General features: G+C 41.5%; 1 long non-coding RNA gene across 5 annotated transcripts in view; it reads right to left on the bottom strand.

The window, feature by feature from the left end:
• LOC143443032 (uncharacterized) overlaps positions 1-15292 on the bottom strand; it is a 53293-nt gene extending 38001 nt beyond the window's left edge. For 4 of the 5 annotated variants that reach the window (XR_013111714.1, XR_013111717.1, XR_013111715.1 and 1 more), the window contains exons 1-3: positions 15159-15292; positions 10895-11153; positions 9294-9444 (exon numbers count right to left, since the gene is read on the bottom strand). This is a non-coding gene — a long non-coding RNA (uncharacterized LOC143443032). The remainder of the gene's footprint in view (positions 1-9293; positions 9445-10894; positions 11154-15158) is intronic. The other variant, XR_013111718.1, reaches the window with a different exon arrangement.
• Between the last annotated feature and the right edge of the window lie 211 nt (positions 15293-15503).

Here is a 15503-nt window from a genome sequence, read left to right as displayed (position 1 = left end):
TGTGTGTGTGTGTTTTCCAGGGCTGTGTGATTTGGTGGGGAGTGGTTGGGGATGTTTCAGAAGAGATTTGTACTTCTCTGCTCCCCCTTCAGATGATCATTCCAGTAACTCTGATGACCATTCACATACACTGATTCTCCTAGAATTTCTATATGGATAACTAGTCCCTCCTTGAAGGCTATGCCTAGCAAACACCAGAGCTTGTGCATGCTAAATACACATTCCAATTCTGAACAATAGCCAAGACTATGTATGTGACTCAATAGACAGTAGACCACAAAACCACAAGTCCAAAAGAAGAGCAAGCCTAAAATCCAAAATGTGACAGAGGCAAAAATGAATAAAAAATACGTGGGCCTGTGAATGCTAATTAAGTCAGTGTGCCTTACATGCTGTAAACATCCTGTTACCTTCAGTTTACCCTCCAGCTTTCTCTGTCCTCCTCTGTCCTAAGGTCCCTGGGACCTCTTGCCCACTGTTTGTTTGTTTGTTTGTTTGTTTTTCTTTTTCTTCTTGAAATGTGGAAGACCCAGTACTGGAAAGAAACTGGCAAGGAAGTGAGGAAGGGGCATTTAATCCTGGGACTCCTCCTTGTCACATAGTCATAAGCTGGTTCTTTTACTGCTAAAGATATAGCCCAGTTGGTGGCTTCCAGGACACTGTTCTCTCTCATGTTTAGCTACCGCCCCTTTCTTATGTGCTTTTAAGTTTAAGGTTGGAATAACTCCCTCAAGGGCATGCAAAGGAGGCGGGTTTGTTGCTGTTGTTGCTTTGTTCAGCACGTTTTGCAATTAACCTCAATCTCCCACCACCCCTACACCCCAAACTCATCATGGAGGCAAACTACTTTCTCCCCTGCCCTTCTTTTCATCCTGGAGATGACTGGAGACCCTGGACATACTCAGGACATACTCTGACAGTTCTGGCTCCTGGGTTTTCAATCCCACGTTCTGTGCTCCATGTCTCTTGGACTCTCGGCAGTGGGATTCTGGGATATTTTAGAGTTAAGGTTACATTCATGACCAATACAAGTGGAAAGGGATGGACAGCTGAGAGTTTAACATAGATTATGCATACTAAGTAATCAGACCATGAAGCTCTCGTTTATTAATAAATTGGCATGCAGTTTACAAATTAGACCTTGAAGTCAATTTGTCAAGGCTTTTAACTGCCCCACATACACCTGAAAACAATGTTTTCAGAACTAAAAGCAGAAGGGTTGCTACCTTGAAAATAAAAAAAGATTATCATTCAGACTCTAGCATAAAGATTCTGCTAAGGTTATTCAAAATTAAGAATTAAAATCATGGAATTAATAAATGCACTTTGTTGAATACCTACCATGTAGCAGTCACTTAACATATTTAATTTAAAAACCATAAATATTTGTTTTTTTTTTTACTAATGGCTGGCACTGAGCAAGGCTAACTGCCTCCAGGGAAAACTGGAATTAAACCCAGCTTGGTTTTCTTTCTTTTTTTTTTTTTTGTTTTTCGAGACAGGGTTTCTCTGTGTAGCCCTGGCTGTCTTGGAACTCACTCTGTAGACCAGGCTGGCCTCAAACTCAGAAATCCGCCTGCCTCTGCCTCCCAAGTGCTGGGATTAAAGGCATGCGTCACCACTGCCTGGCATGCAGCTTGTTTTTAAAGCTCACATCATACTGATCTAACAGTATGCTGGAATACTGGGAAGGCCTTCAGACAACAAATCTGATGAGGATAAATATAGAGTAAACTGTTCATTAAAATGTAAATGCAGTATAATATCAAACATACACATTTGGATAAGAAGACACAGAGAAAAATTAGCTGACACTTTAGAGCAATGAGCTTTTTTACATAACTTTTTTTTTTTTGCCTAAATAGTTTGCTATTATAAATATTTTATATTTTGGTTTTTAGTTCACTATTAGTATGTAAAATATTTGTGTGTATGTGTTTATATGGTATACATGCTCATGTGTCTGCAAGTGCATGTGCCTGTGTATGCATATGTGTGGAGGCTAGAGGTCTTCCTCTATCATTTCCACTCTATTATACACTTACACACACACGCACACACACACACACACACACACACACACATATATATATTTGATATATTTGAACTAGGTGAGCTAGGATCTTGTAGGTAGCCTTGGTGGTCTGGAACTCTCTTTGTAAACCAGGTTGGCCTTGAGCTCACAGAGATCTGCTTGACTCTGTCTCCTATGTGCTAGGATTAAAGTTATGTCCCACTACCCTGGGTTCCACCTTTTAATGAAAAAGAATTCTTTGAATTTGTTTATTGTGTACTACTTGTGTGCCTGGTTCCTGTAGAGGACAGAGGAGAGCATCAGATCCCTTGTAACTAGAGTCAGATAGTTGTGAGCTGCCACATAGGTGCAGGGAATTGAACTCATGTCCTCTTCAAAGCTACAAGTTCTCTTAATTGTTGAGTCAACTGTCATCTACCTAATTTTTGAGACAGGGTCTATCATTGAATCTGGAGCTCCCTGACTTAGACTTCCTGGCTACTGACCTCTTGCTGTTTTGCTATTTTCATCTCCTCAGCACTAGGGCGAGTGCCATCATGTTTGACATTTTACATGGATGCTGACAATCAAACTCAGGTGCTCATGCCTGCATGGTAGTTGCTTTACTAAAGGAGATCTCCTGAGGACTGCAGCTGGTATTTTGTATTGGAGTTATGTGATGATTTGAATATACTTAGCCCAGGGAGTGGCACCATTAGGAGGTATGGCCTTGTTGGAGTGTCACTGAAAGAGTGTGATTTGAGACCCTCGTCCTAGCTGCATGGGAGATAGTCTTCTCCTGGTTGCCTTCAGAACAAGATGTAGAACTCTCAGCTCCTCCACTGCCACGCCTGCCTGGATGTTGCCATGCTTCCTGCCATGATGATAAATGGACTGAACCTTAGAATCTGTAAGCCAGCCCCAAATAAATGTCCTTTATAAGAGTTGCCTTAGTCATGGTGTTTCCTCACAGCAATGAAAACCCTTTGTTTGTTTGTTTGTTTGTTTGTTTGTTTGTTTTTGTTTTTCGAGACAGGGTTTCTCTGTGTAGTCCTGGCTGTCCTGGAACTCACTCTGTAAACCAGGCTGTCCTCAAACTCAGAAATCCTCCTGCCTCTGCCTCTCAAGTGCTGGGATTAAAGGCGTGTACCACCACTGCCCAGCTGTTATGTTCTTTAACATACTGAAATCATCAGTTCTAGATATAAGACAAATTCCTTGGATTTTCTGTGTAGCCTTAATACAGAAGTATCATTTCCACATATGCCAATTTTGTCTGGTTGGATTTTGTTTTCTTTTTGTTATTTCTTCTTCCTTTCTAATCTATGCTTTTTTTTTTTTTTCATCTCCAGTGGCTAAGACTTCCTGTGTCATACTGAAGAGGCATAGTGAGAGTGCACAGACTGGCCTTGAGGGAGGTACAGTCTTAGGGGAAGCCTCCAGCCTTTGATCACTCACAATAGTTTTATAGTTTTTTTTTAAATAGGTCCTTTATCTTGTTGAGGAAGGACCCTTTAATTCCCAGTTTGATGAGACTGATCATGGAGACATGTGATTTTTTGAAATGTTCTACATCAGCCAACATATTCATGTGGCTTTTTTTCTTTTTTATTGGATATTTTATTTATTTACATTTCAGATGCCATCCCCTTTCCCCATTTCCCCTCCCTAAAATTTGCCTATCCCATACCCCCTCCTCCTTGTTGCTTTTATACCATTTTAATTACATGCAAGTATTAAGGTCAGTTCTAGGTTGAGAAACTAGCAATACAATAGATGCAAATAGTCAAAGAACAAGCAAGACAATAAACAAAATTCTGTGAACACTCCCATGATCACTGTTTCTAAGGGCTTATCAGGATGACTAAAATATCTGAGCCAATTTCCCTGTACTAGCCCAAAGTCATTTTCATGTCTGAAGCCTACTTCCTTGTTCTAGCCTAAAATTTAGATTCCTGCCTGAAATTACTTCTTTGTTCTAGCCTAATGTCAGATTCCTGCCTGAAGCCCACTTTTTTGCCCTTGGCCAATGTCATATTCCTGCCAAGCAGCCCATTTCCTTGTCTTTGGCACATATCAGATTCTTTTTTTTTTTCTTTGTTTTTATCGAGACAGGGTTTCTCTGTGTAGCCCTGGCTGTCCTGGAACTCACTCTGTAGACCAGGCTGGCCTCGAACTCAGAAATCCACCTGCCTCTGCCTCCCAAGTGCTGGGATTAAAAGCATGCGCCATCACCGCCCGGCTACATATCAGATTCTTAACAAGCGGCTCCAAAAGCTCTCTGCCTCTCCCCCTTTTTTTATTTCATAAACAAGACTGAGCCTGTCTTAGGTTGTTCTACCAAGAATGTCTTCTTTTGTCTACCCGTTGTGGATAAAAGCTTTAATTGCATTAATTCTAGCACCACTGCTTCTGCAATTGCTTTGACACAAGAAGTTAAGACATCTACTTTTGTTAATCATTTAGCAAAAAAAAAAAAAAATGTTACTAATGTGTTAAATATACAAGAGGATTTAGATAGGCATTTGGACCAACAGATTGATACTCTTTATCCTATTCGAATTATCGGAAGAAGGTTCAGAATTTAAGGGTAAGGAGCTATCTTGAGTGTCATGCCAAATACCATTGGATTCATGTTAGTTCTAAAATTTACAGTGGTAGTCATTATAATTAAGAAAAAGTTTAAAGGAACTTGTAGTTAGCATAATTCTAACACCTCTCTGGGATGATTTTTTTTTTTTTTTTTTTTTTTTTTTTTTTTTTTTTTTTTGGTTTTTCGAGACAGGGTTTCTCTGTGTAGCCCTGGCTGTCCTGGAACTCACTCTGAAGACCAGGCTGTACTTGAACTCAGAAATCCACCTGCCTCTGCCTCCCAAGTGCTGGGATTAAAGGCGTGTGCCACCACTGCCCAGCTTCTCTGGATGTTTTAACTTTGCACAGTGAGCTTATGAATTTAAAGAAGGCTGCTCTGCTGAGCATTGATTCAGCAGATACTGCTGATAAAATTACCCATGGCCTGAGGTCGGTATTTCTATTTTGGTCAAGCTTCAAGAAGGGCATATATAGCTTGATCATGCTAGCCCTTTTAGTCCTGGGAATATTTTATTCCTGCCCATTATGCTTGTCTTTAACAACATCAACATGTTGGCAGCCAAAGTACATGGCTTGAACATGAAAATGGACCCCCAGACAGAGTTTTTAAATTAACAAGCGGGCAAGCCAAGGGTGTAAGATTCTGCACAGAGCCTTACCAACCAAAGACAGAATGCAATGCTTTTGATAATGCATATTCCATGATGGGTAAAGAAGGCATTCTTGTCAGAACAACTTAAGACAGGCTCAGTCTTGTTTATGAAATTAAAAAGGGGCTTTTTTTGTTTAGACTCTTAAAATAGTAGATTATATTGATTTTCAAATATTAAGCCAGGCTTACACTTCTGAAGTATAAACATTGCTTGGTCATGATGTGTCATATGTGTTTACTGTGTGTATATTTTGTATTGAATAATTGTTCAACTTCTTAATAGTGTGATGGAGTTTTTTCTTGTGTTATGAAGGACAACAGCCTGTAGTGTTCTTGTAATGCCTTTGCTTTGGCTATCAGGGTAACAAAGGTCTCTTAAAATAAGAAGCCACCTAATCCTTCTTCATCCCTATTCATTCCTCTTTATTTCAGCTTGGAATTTGCAGAGAACAGGCCCCTTCCATCTAAGGTGTTGACTTTTTTGCTTTGATCATATTATATTATCTAATAAAATTATAAATTTATATAACATATATTATTTTCTCATATCCTTTTATTGTCTGTAGAGTACATGACATAGTACAGTAATATTCTGCTTCCCAGTCTGGATGCTGGTAACTCATGTCATCTCTCTGTTTTGCCAGTCTTGCTAAAAGTTTACCAATTTTAATGTTATAAAAAGTTACCTTTTGGATTATATTTTCTATTTTCTGATTTTCATATTCTTTACTATTTCCCTCTTTTGCTTTCTTTGAGCTTATTTTGACTGTGCACCCTAGATCTCACATAACCCAGGTTGATCTCTACCTTCCAGGCACTGTGGTCACAGATGTGTCCCATACACCCAACTCTCTAGGTTTCTTAAGGTGAAAACAGGGGTCTCTGAAGAGTTACTTTTTTTCTAATACTATGATGTTGATGTAACAACACTGCTGTATTTGCTCCTCACAATTTTAATATGGTGTATTTTCCTTTTTTAATTAAAGTATTTTCCAATTTCCTTTGAGACCCCTTCTTTGCCCTGAGAATTACTTAGAAGTATATTGTTTTCCGTTGTTTGGAGATTCTTCTTCTTTCTTTCTTTCACTAATTTCCAATGTAATTCCAATATGAAAATTAAACATAATTTGCATTATTTTTAACTGTTCTTTTTTCCTTCTTTCTTTCTTTTCTTTCTTTTTTTAATTAAATGATCCAGGAAGCAGCCTGCCTTAGGAATTTTCAGTATGCACTTGAAAGAAATTACTATTTTGCTGTTGTTGGGTGGATGTCAGATCTAGTTGATGGTACTGTTGAGTTCTTTAGTGTCTTTATATAATCTGGACATGATGGTTATCTCTGTCTATTGTGTTATTATCAAGAGAGAAGTATAGATGTCTTCAGCTGCCAATTTACTTATTATTCTGCTTCCCACAGACCAACAACTCTCATGCATTTTGAAGTTGTTGTTAAATGTATAAACAGTCACAATTTAAAAAATTTAAATTACATTTATGTACTGTATTTGTGTATGGGTGTTTGTGCCATGGCACACATATGAAGATCAGAAGACAACTTTCATATAGATCCTGCGGATTGAACTCAGGTTGTCAAGATTGGCAGCAGGTACTTTCAGCCCCTTAAGCCATGCAACAATCTTTTTTTTCCTTTTCTTGTTTTTTTTGTTTGTTTGTTTTGTTTTTGTTTTTGTTTTTGTTTTTTGAGATAGAGTTTCTCTATTATGTAACTCTGGCTACCCTGGAACTCACTCTGTAGACCATACTGGCCTCAAACTCAAAGATCTGCCTGCCTCTGCCTCCCAAGTACTGGGACTAAAGGCATGCACTACCACCACACACACACACACACACACACACACACACACACACACACACACACAACCTGCTGCAAGAATCAAACTAGAGCCTTGCCACTGAGCTACACCTGCAGGTCCGGACATTATCCCCAGTCACTTTCTCTACTCAGAAGTCTACTTTGTTTGAGATTCATATTGCCATTGATGTTTTCTTTTCATGAACATTTGCATATTACATATTTTCCTATTCAATTTCTATGTCATAGTTCGTAGGACCAGAAAGCCATGTGACTTGGGGAGCCACTCTGGAGCAAGAGTGAGGGTGAGACATGTTCAAACCCTGAAGATCTCGTCCTGAGACTGGCAGGAGTTAGGACTGCTTCCTCCTTGAGATGGTCCTGCATGTCCCACCTTATGTAAGCCTTATGCCCCCAACCTCTGCTGACTTGAGGTAGTCACATAGCCTGGTGGCCAAATTATAGGTGAAACTTCCTCTTCCTATAAGGACATGGCCTGGAATTCCTCTTAATGCAAATGAAGCATTCTTAGTACTTCAGGCCAGCCAATAGTGTACACTCATCCTCCAAAACCCTACCCATTCCCCAAGGTTTATGTAGCCCTTGTACACCCTGAATAAAAAGATCTGTTTCACTGAAAACTGTCCATGGAGAAGGCTATTTCTCCTGCACTCATGTCAGCCGAGTTCCTTGATGATGCACCCAGCAGCTAAGCTTCCTTCCTTCTAGGCAGCCCAATGTGCAACAGTGCCTGGAGGGCAGAAGCAAAACTGGGCTGACAATACTTGAAGCATGTTTTTTATTGACAGCACATACTGTCATGGGGTATTTAGTTGGCACACTGACATCAATTATATGTTACTGAGGTCAGTTACATGGCAACTTAACATTATTGATATATTTGGGCTAATGTCAACAATTTAACCATTTGGTTTTTTTTGTTTGTTTGTTTGAATCTACTCATTCTGTTTCTTGCCTTCTGTTCTTTGAGCTTCTTAGTATTTACTGCATCTGTTGAGATTTTACTATCAGCTGAATGTGAAAACCTCATCCCCCATACAGACCTTCTGAGCATACAGCATCTCTAGTCATCAAAATCCTAACAGACGATGTTGATTTTTGCTTTCAGTAGAGCTGTCTGAATTTGCCATGTGTCCACCATTGCTTCCCCTTCTTCCATAATGTTCTGTTTTTCTCACAGTAGCATTTCTCCTTTGCTTAGGATTTAATAGAATAATTTTCTGAGCACATCTTCTAGCAACAGTCTCTTTCCATTCTCACGGGAGTATTTTCTTCACTTCAGTTCTGAAGGATGTTTTTTGTTGCATGTAAAATTCTGGAGTAAAGAAGGTCTTTTCTTTTCCTTTTCTTGTCTCTTCTCCTTCTCCTTCTTCCTCTCTCTCTCTCCCTCCCCCCTCCCCTGTCTCATTTCTTTCAGCACCTTAAAAAATATTTGCTGCTTCCTGCTTTCATGATTTCTTAAGGAAATCTTATCACCCTATCCAGGGTGTATAAGGCCTCATATTCCACCTCTAATACCACCCTTCTTCCACAGAATGAAATAAAATACAGAAAAATTCTATTAAGAGTAAACTGTCCTGGCTATTGTAAAGTGTGTTCATTGACATGTGTGCTAATAGATATGTTTATTGATGATCATAAGCAAATCAATGGCTAGTGCCTAACTAATGCTTCCCTTTACTTTCCTAGTATAACCTGTGCGATATAAGAATAGGCTTGCACAAAGCCAAACTCACACAGTGATGTTCAAAGTACCATTTACTATTACTTTGTTTTATTTGGTTGCTATGTTGAGGAGGGCAGTAAATCATTTAGCCAAAGCAATTTCAGATCCTCCCGCTGAGACTGTGGTCTTCGTACTGCTACTGACTCATAATTGGTACTGTCTCTTTGTATCTCCTGCACATTCTCATTATTATGGCTGTTGTTTTGTTTTCAAGACAGGGTTTCTCTGTGTAGCTTTGGCTATCCTGGAACTCAACCTGTAGAACAGTTTGGCCTCAAACTCCAGGGCTCCACCTGCCTCTGCCTCCAGAGGACTGGGATTAAAGACGTGTGCCACCACTGCTTGGCTATTATTATGGTTGGTTTTAAAGTCAACTTGCCACAGATTACAACTTACATATCTGAGTAGGGAGCCTCACGTGAAGAATTATCCTAATTGATAAGGTAAGGGTATTTCAGAAGGATGTTTACTCTTACCTGTTGCTGGCTTGGCCTCTCTCTTGCCACAAGTTGGTTTGTCCTGCTGTTGTGAGTGCTGACTCTTTGCTGACAGTAGAACCAGTATTCCCAAGCTTTCACTGTAGAATAGGGAGCAGTGGCTATCCAAGGACCATCCATGCTGCTGGCTCTAGATTGGAATTACTGAGGCTGACCTTATGGACTAAGCAACCATGAGGCATTCTACCCCCTGCCACTCCCCCAATGAGAGACAGCTATTCTGGGACTACTCTGACTATTAAAGCACACGTTGTAGCATGAATGAGGAATGAACCTGTGGTTTTAAGTCCCTTGGATTTGGCAGGCATTTCTTACTACAGAATCAGCATCCTCTCCTGATGGATGCCTTACCATAACCCTGCCCTCAGTAACTCAGGTCAAGAATAGCAGAGAGAGGCCAGTATGCAGCACATTCCTCTCAGTATCTGGAAGGCTGAACTGGAAGGACCCTGACATCAAGACCAGCCTGGACTATACAGCATGACCTGGACTTAAAATTAAAAAAAAAAAAAAAGATGCTAGACACAGTTTAATGATCATGGAGACTCAAAGATTTTCCTGTTGTCTTGAAACACCTAGACATTCTAAAAGAGGTTCTGAGCTGAAGAAATGTCTCAAAAGTTAAAAATACTTGTACAAATGAGAAAATTACTCTGAAAGGGCATTCATGTTTCTTCCCCCAACACTAAATAACTTTAAATTTGCACATAACTAGTTGTTAAATAGAAATTCAGGAACTTGAGCATGGAATAAATGCTTACATCTAGATTTCATTTGTTTGTTTGTTAAATTTGACAGGGTCTTGCTAGGTAGCCTTGGCTGCCTGGAGCTTGCATAGAAACTTGGCCACCTTTGACTTTGGGGAGCCCCTCCTCCCTGTCTCCTGATCACCTGTGCTTGGTGAAACAATAGGACTCTTTCTGATCGTGGGCAGTTAAACAGAAAAATGTGAAGAAAATGTAGTTGCTAGTGAGAGAACTAAGGGAAACTGCCCCACAGATAAGTCAAGACCAGGATGGCCTTGTGCTAAAGGTGAAGTGACACCAGAGTTTCCCAATTTTGTGGCTGAAGATTTAAAATAATCTGGGTTTAGAGATGGATCCTGTGACTTTTTTTCCTCCATGAGACATGGCAGTGATTTGATTCCTGTCCTAGGATTTATGTTGGAACATTACCTCTCTATCTTAATTCCTGTTACCTATAATAAAGCATCATTGTTTAGGAGAACCTGAACAGGTCTCCAATGCTAACACATGTGGTAATCTCCACCTTTTTGGGAAGGGAGGGTCTGTTCAAAATTGCCTCACTGATGCATGAATGAATACCAAATCAGAAAGTATTTTTTTCTACCAGACATGCCTATGATAAAGAGCATGCATTAGGCACAGTAAGATTAACAATAAAATACAGTAAGTTCAACTTTATATTGCCCTACAAAAGTTATGTGAATATGATTTCTCCTGTCCAAGTGCTAACCAGCCCAACCTGCCTTAGATTCTGAGATGAGACAAGATCAGTGCATTCGGAGTGTTACAGCCATAGCCTGGTCTCTCAACATTAATGGACTGTATTGTACTTACCCTTCTGGTGACAGGAGGTGACATAAGGCCAATGTGAAGAGATCAAATGAGGTGAATGACTAAGCACTTGTCAGGAACTGTGGCAACCACTTTGTAGTTCAAGGTGACAGCAAAACAAGGACAAATCCATTTCCTTCTTTACAATCTGTTGTTTTCCAGCCTGGACTGGCACTTGCTATGTAAGGAAGGATGGCCTTGAACTATTGGTGCTCCTGCCTCCGCTTCCCAAGTACTGCGATGTCTTCGTGAGCCACCATGCCTAGCCATTAGAATTTCAGATAAGAAAAATGTGTAGACCTTAGTAACTTTGGCACTCGGCATATTTTTTCTCTCCTTACAGAGTCAAGAGTTTTTGCCTCATCAGTTCAAGGAAGCACTTCTCTTTGGCATAGTCAAATTGTCAGAATCACTACTCACAAACGCTCTGTTCACTGTTAAACACGAGCACTAATGGTGCCCTGGTAGTTGATCTGATAACCGCTCTCAGTGAACTTAAGTCAGGTGGGAAGGCACACAGCACACCCGTCATTCCAGCACTCAGGAGGCAGAGCCAAGGGGACTGCACGTTTCAAGATAGCCTGTGCTACATAGTGAATCCTTGTCTTACAAAAATCACTAATTTTAAGATGACAAACATTGTAGCTTTCAGTAATTGGAAGCTGAGAGGTAGGCAAATGGCCTGGTTGAGTAACACAGCTAACTGACTAAGGGAAAACAGCATCTGCATCGTGGAATTGCTGGATTAAGGGATGAGTCACAGCCTGTGAAGGATGGGGCAGACGGCAGAAGACTATCATGCTATGCAAAATGATGCATAATTTACAACTTACGAATCACTTATTTCTGGAACTTTCAATTTAACATTTCAGATTTCGGATGAGCGTGGGAAATGAAGCCATAGATAGTGAAATGTAGATGAGGGCAACTTTGTGCAGCACAGAGAACATTTTCTCCTTCCGGAAAAGGGCAGAGTCACTCTGGAAGCAACTTAGGAATCTTTTGGCTGCTGCTTCTTCTGAGGGACAAGGAGGCTTTCCTCTGGTTTCCAGCAGGCAGGGGCCTACAGAGAGCTTCGAGGCCTATGTAGGGCTACATAAGTATCTGATTGTGTATGCACTTTACTACTTTAAAGACAGTACAAGATGGATGAATGCAAGGCCAGGCCATTTTGTTAGAGTAGTAAAAATGTCACCTTGAGGTGTAGAATCTGAGGCCCTTGTACAGAGGGGTTCTTCTCTAGCTGTAGCCTGGCTTACTGAGTATTACGAAGAACAGTCAATAGGAGAAAGGGCTGGTCTTACCAGTCAGTACAGACTTTCCTTTGATCAGGTTTTGTTTTGTTTTGTTTAAAAATCCAGGCCCTCTCATTTAACTTATATATCTTCTTTCTCACAGAACTGGGGTGACTTGAACCAGTTCTAACCAGTCTGTACAGACTTTCAATCAGCCCACTGATCTCTTCCACACCCTCCCACTAAGGTGGTAGCTCCACTTTATGAGCCTTTTTGGGGTTGTTTTACCCCCACTTCACTCTGAAGTCCTGGGAAATCAACCTGTGGCCTTGCACATAGAGACTTTGTCTTGATACAGGAGCTAAGTTGCCCAACTGCTCTGTTTGTCCTCCTTTCGCCTCAACCCCCAGGACAGTTTGGGAACACAGGCTGACACCACCATACCCAGCCTAAATGCTTTACTCTGACGGCCCTCTTCCACTCAACATCTCTCACCCACGGCTGCCTTTTGGGCTTGACAGCTTTTGTATTTTCTGTTTCAATAGCTTTCACAGGAAACAAACCCATGTGTAAGTGTCTCTTGTGTTGAACCAAAATCTCCTTTGAAGTGTGTTTGTTTTTTAAATTGAGAATTTGGGCTGGTGACATGGCTCAGCAAGTGTTTGCCACCAAGCTTCACAAATGACCAGAGTTCAGTCTCCAGGACACACGTGGTGGCAGGACAGAACCAATTCCTGAAAGCTGTCCTCTGAAGTACACGCACATATGTGAATATACATGAATGTTACACAACTATATAAAAATCCATGACTATAGACTATTTAATATGAAAAAATATTCATAATACATTCTTTTCTTTTCAATATCTTTGGTTTTACTGATTGAAATGGAAAAAATATATTTTAGGACTTTTGTTTTTTGCAAAAAGTAACAAACACATGGTTGTTTGATGGTAATCCAATTCATAACCAAGTAATCCCCTCATAACCCTAACCTCCAAACAGGCTGGCCTCTGCTCCTCTATCACATGCACAGTTCACTGATTCCATACCCATCACCATGATAGAGAACACAGGCGTTAACTCTGGGCAGAGGAATTCATGGCTTCTCTTTATGCAGTGCGTTCTCATGTTTCTTTTTCTATTGTATGTATAGGGGGTGGGGGCAGAGGACAAACTTCAGGAGATGCTGCTCACTCCACCATGTGGAACCTGAACTGAGGTGGTCAGGCTCACCGGCAAGGCCTTTTCCCACTAGGCAACCACACAAACCACTTTCTAACATTTCTAACTAAACATACTGTTTTAGTTTTTTGAAAGATTTTAGAAAAAAACTCAATCTAAAAAAACTCTCTGTGTGTTTGTGTGTGTGTGTGTGTGTGTGTGTGTGCGCGCGCGCGTGCGTGCGCTCATGCCTGTAACTGCCCTGGAACTAATCTCACAGCAGTTGTGAGCTGCCCTACAAGAATGCTGGGAACCAAAGTGGCTCTCTGTAAGATCAAGAAATACTCCTAACCACTGAGCCATTTCTCTAGCCCACAAAAAAACTCATAGGTTGAAATTTAAAGTCTCATACTTAAAATACACATTAGCTAGTCCTGTTGGTATCAGCCTCCGAAACCAGTGACGTCACTTTTAGGCGACTCCCACATTGTTGCCGAGGCAACAGGCACACGCTCCCAGAATCCACCTGGCCCCCTCACCTTTACCTGGGAGATACCACGTCACCGCCCATATAAAACAGGCAGGCGCCCTCTTAAACTTCTTACCTCTCCCACCTACCTCTCCCCACCTTTTGCCCTTTCTCCTGAATAAACTCCCCTCTTTGGAACCGCGTGGTCTGGAGTGGTCTATTCTGCACGGCGGCCGGATTTTCTTTCATCTTTCTTTCAAGTCCAACTTGATTTTGTGAACTTCCATTTAAAAACTCAAGATGTAGTTAAAGGTTCTGATGTTTACAAATAAAAGCTCTTAAAATTCTGTTATTGTTAATGGGTAAATATAAAGTTTCTATAATTAAGTATAAAGTTATATAGTTTATGTTAAACCAGACAAGGATATATGCCATAATTAGTAAGTGGGAATCCTCTTAATTTTTTCCTTTGCCCATTATTTAACTGGTTGGTCTGAAAATGTCTGACCTCGAAGTCTTATGTGGCTTCCAGGCCTTCCAAAGCTTTATTCTCCCCAAACTTTGTGATTCTTGTCTGCTCTGTGAAATTATTAACAATATAGGGGTTTTTTTTTGTTTGTTTGTTTGTTTGGTTTTTCGAGACAGGGTTTCTCTGTGTAGCCCTGGCTGTCCTGGAACTCACTCTGTAGACCAGGCTGGCCTCAAACTCAGAAATCCGCCTGCCTCTGCCTCCCAAGTGCTGGGATTAAAGGCGTGCGCCACCACCGCCCAGCCCAACAAAATAGTTTTATGTCAAACTCACCACTCAATCCCTATATAGTTTTTTAGTCAAAACAATGCATTTAGATTGCTTTACTTCAATTTTTCTTCAGTTGGGGATTAAACAGAGCCTAACATGGCTACAGACAACTGTCACTTAGCTAACTCTCCCAAGCTACATTCACAAACCGAGCCTCCAAACTTCACTTCAGCCAGGCGTGGCAGCACAAGGCGGTAATTCTGCTCTGAGAAACCGAGGAAACTAAGCTCCAGGCCAACTTGAGTTACAGAGTAAACCCTATCTCAAAAACAAATCTATCAGCTCTTCTACTCCAATGTCCTACTAATGCCTCAAAACCAAAATCCATTCGTTTTCAACACTAATCATTTCAAAGTTGGTTATCAACCCAAACAGGTTAGTTCTATTTGGTTTTTCCAATAGAGTGACTGGCAGGGGGTTCTCTACAGCGCAGCAGTCTCTGGGTCTGGCGGACAGCCGGTTTATTCCAATTTAACCCTTCCTCAAAGGTTAACCTGAGCCTTCTTTCTGCAGGACCTGGCCTCGCCTCCCTCCACATCTCCTCCTCTGAGGGAAGCCTCGCTTGCTTCCTGGGGCCTACCAGCGAGGACCACGAACGCACCTAGCAAGCTCGTGACGTCACTACCCTAGATGTTCAGTGGATCACCTCGTCCATCTGCGCGGAGCGCAGGCTGGCGGGACCGCCTCTGCGCACGCGCACAGCCCGCTCCTGCGACACCGCCCCCGGGCAGGGCCGGTCTAGGCACGCAGTGTGGTCTCGTCTCGTTGGCACCTGAGCTGACGCCGTCCGCCCTGTACGCAGGAGCGGGAGGCCGTCCTGCGTGCTGCCCCCACGCGCTTCTCACACACCTCCGCGAAAAAGGCGCGGGCCGCTCTCATTCCAACAGGAAGTGGGATCGCGCTCCCCAAGAAGACTAAACGTCCCTCCCTTGGCCGTCACCGCCTC

This window comes from Arvicanthis niloticus, chromosome 7, assembly GCF_011762505.2.
Source record: "Arvicanthis niloticus isolate mArvNil1 chromosome 7, mArvNil1.pat.X, whole genome shotgun sequence".
In the NCBI taxonomy this organism is placed as follows: domain Eukaryota; kingdom Metazoa; phylum Chordata; class Mammalia; order Rodentia; family Muridae; genus Arvicanthis; species Arvicanthis niloticus.
This window is presented reverse-complemented; position numbering and strand designations above follow the sequence as displayed.